The following is a 2,534-nucleotide window of genomic DNA, read 5'->3' as shown; positions in this document are numbered from 1 at the left end:
AGGACAATACCATAGAAGATTCTTTGCATCAAGTTTTATTTTGAGAAGGAACAAGAATAAACTTCACACTACTGCTGCGTGGTGTTCGTTTGTGCTGTAAGTTGGTAACATTTTAAACAACCAGATGGATTATGAGAGTTTCAGTGGTTTTCTGTTTCTTTCTCCTTTGCCTTACTGTTTTGCATGTTATTTTCTTGTTTTACGTTCTTTTTGAACCCGCTGAATCACTTGTTTGCTGGCCAAGTTGGTCTTTTGCAGGGAAAGAATGTGGATAGCCTTGACACTGCTGCTACGTAGCGTTCAATGGGACGCGCTTAGTTGGAAATTCCTATCCCTCTTGTGTTGCTGTAACTATGTGCTGGACTTTGCACTTCTTAGACTGGAGTACTTAATTTTGGCTGTGTAGTTGTTGGGTTTTGATGGATTAATTAGTATGCTCGATTTGAATCTGGATGACTGAACCGTGCACCTATGAATGGATTAGCATGCGTGGCTTCTTACTCTTGCCTCTATATGCTTTGAATTTCATGATGGGCTGGATGCATAAATTATATCTCAAATTCTGAAGATTCAAGCTTGCTAATGCGTATAACCATTAAATGTTTTGGTACCTAATCTTCATTTCTCGTGGTAATTACTGTTAATGTATCATGATTGATGTGTCTAATATTCTGTCTGGATGATTGACTGGAGTTTAAGTAGCCATTTTATTTGTCCAGTTCTTGATTGACAGTGGTGCAATAATGGTTACCCCTTGGGTGTGAATGGCTAGACTTTGTGTTTTCATTTTGTCAACTGTTAATGCCACTGTACGGTAGCTAAGTGAAAATTTATGCATTATATTTGGTTGCTCCTTCTCTTCGTTTGGTTCCTGGTGCTGTTGATGTTCTTTGACAGCTCAATTGAAGATAGGAAGCACTTTGGGGATGGATGGATTTCAGATATAGGATCAATAAAATAGGGAGCTAAGTGTGGTGGCTGTTCCGAATAATAGCCAATTAACAACGAGTTGCTGCTGGAAGATCTAAATATTGGTGAAATTTGAATAGCCTAGTCTCGCTCATGTAATGATGGCACCGCTAATGTGCTTGTGAACTCCTCAAGTGGTTTTCGAGAGTGTAGAGGCTTGCCTTGATGATTATCCTCGTTTGATGTCTAAGCGCCTGTTGTGTTAACTTTCTTTAATTCATTTATTTATTGCTATTTTTGTTCCATCTTCTACTGTTTGTTTGTCTGGCTCCTGGCTGTGGGCTGTTTTTGCTTGCAGATTTGTCGGAGCTCTCACATAGATGGGAAGCACTTTGGGATGGATTTCTCTCAGAGAATGGCCAATATACTTGATGTGACATTCGCTGGTGATTGTACTTCCACAATTGCATGAATGAGTTAACCTTTGTTCTAAGAATTAAATAGTATGCGTCCTCGATTTACTTCATCTATGCCATATGGGATAGTTGTTTGTTTTTTGTTGATTGGTATTATTTGACCGGGGTATGCCCCGTGTAGTTGTATCGAGTCGTGAGTTTATTATTCGTCCGGGGTATGCCCCGTGTAGTTGTTCTGGCATCCGGGGTATGCCCCGTGTACTTGTAACTCTGAACAGTTCGTTTTTGTCCTTGCTTACCAGAGATATGCTGGTTATTTATGCCTGATGCCTGTAGGTTGACCTTCGGTGATCTCCATGGTGTTGGGGATCAGGTTTATTCCTACTCATGTTGTCCGATCGAAGCGCTGACTAGTCCATGTACGGGTTAACCTCTGTTGCGCGAATTTTGTTCTTCTCCCGCTTCTGGGGTTTAGCAGTTTATGAACTGTTTCATTGGTTGTTGGTTGGCCGGGGTATGCCCCGTGTAGTTGTTACTACTTTTGCTTTAGTTTTCATCGGGGGTATGCTCCGTTTTGTTGCTCTGGCATCCGGGGTATGCCTGAGTAAGTTGGTTTCGTCTCTTGGGGAGGTGTGTTAGCACAGTGTTGGTATTGATTCTCGCTTTTGCGAATGTACTGAACTATTAAATTTTTACCTTTTAATGGAAATTTTTTCATTAAAAAAAAAAAAGAAAAGAAAGAGCTCTCAGTCTGTCAATCCTTACTATGTCTGGACCTGGTAAGTTTCCCCGTGTTGAGTCAAATTAAGCCGCAGGCTCCACTCCTGGTGGTGCCCTTCCGTCAATTCCTTTAAGTTTCAGCCTTGCGACCATACTCCCCCCGTAACCCAAAGACTTTGATTTCTCATAAGGTGCCGGCGGAGTCCTAAAAGCAACATCCGTCGATCTCTGGTCGGCATCGTTTATGGTTGAGACTAGGACGGTATCTGATCGTCTTCGAGCCCCCAACTTTCGTTCTTGATTAATGAAAACATCCCTGGCAAATGCTTTCGCAGTTGTTCGTCTTTCATAAATCCAAGAATTTCACCTCTGACTATGAAATACGAATGCCCCCGACTGTCCCTGTTAATCATTACTCCGATCCCGAAGGCCAACGTAATAGGATCGAAATCCTATAATGTTATCCCATGCTAATGTATCCAGAGCGTA

At 41.7% G+C, this 2,534-nt stretch overlaps 1 long non-coding RNA gene across 1 annotated transcript; it reads left to right on the top strand.

Annotated features, from left to right (window-relative positions):
* The first annotated feature begins 362 nt into the window (after positions 1-362).
* Positions 363-2,214, top strand: LOC140824673 (uncharacterized). The gene is made up of 2 exons (XR_012116439.1): positions 363-630; positions 1,268-2,214. It is a non-coding gene; the product is annotated as an uncharacterized lncRNA (long non-coding RNA).
* Positions 2,215-2,534: the final 320 nt, after the last annotated feature.

This window comes from Primulina eburnea, chromosome 2 (assembly GCF_022965805.1).
Source record: "Primulina eburnea isolate SZY01 chromosome 2, ASM2296580v1, whole genome shotgun sequence".
NCBI classification, from domain to species: domain Eukaryota; kingdom Viridiplantae; phylum Streptophyta; class Magnoliopsida; order Lamiales; family Gesneriaceae; genus Primulina; species Primulina eburnea.
This window is presented reverse-complemented; position numbering and strand designations above follow the sequence as displayed.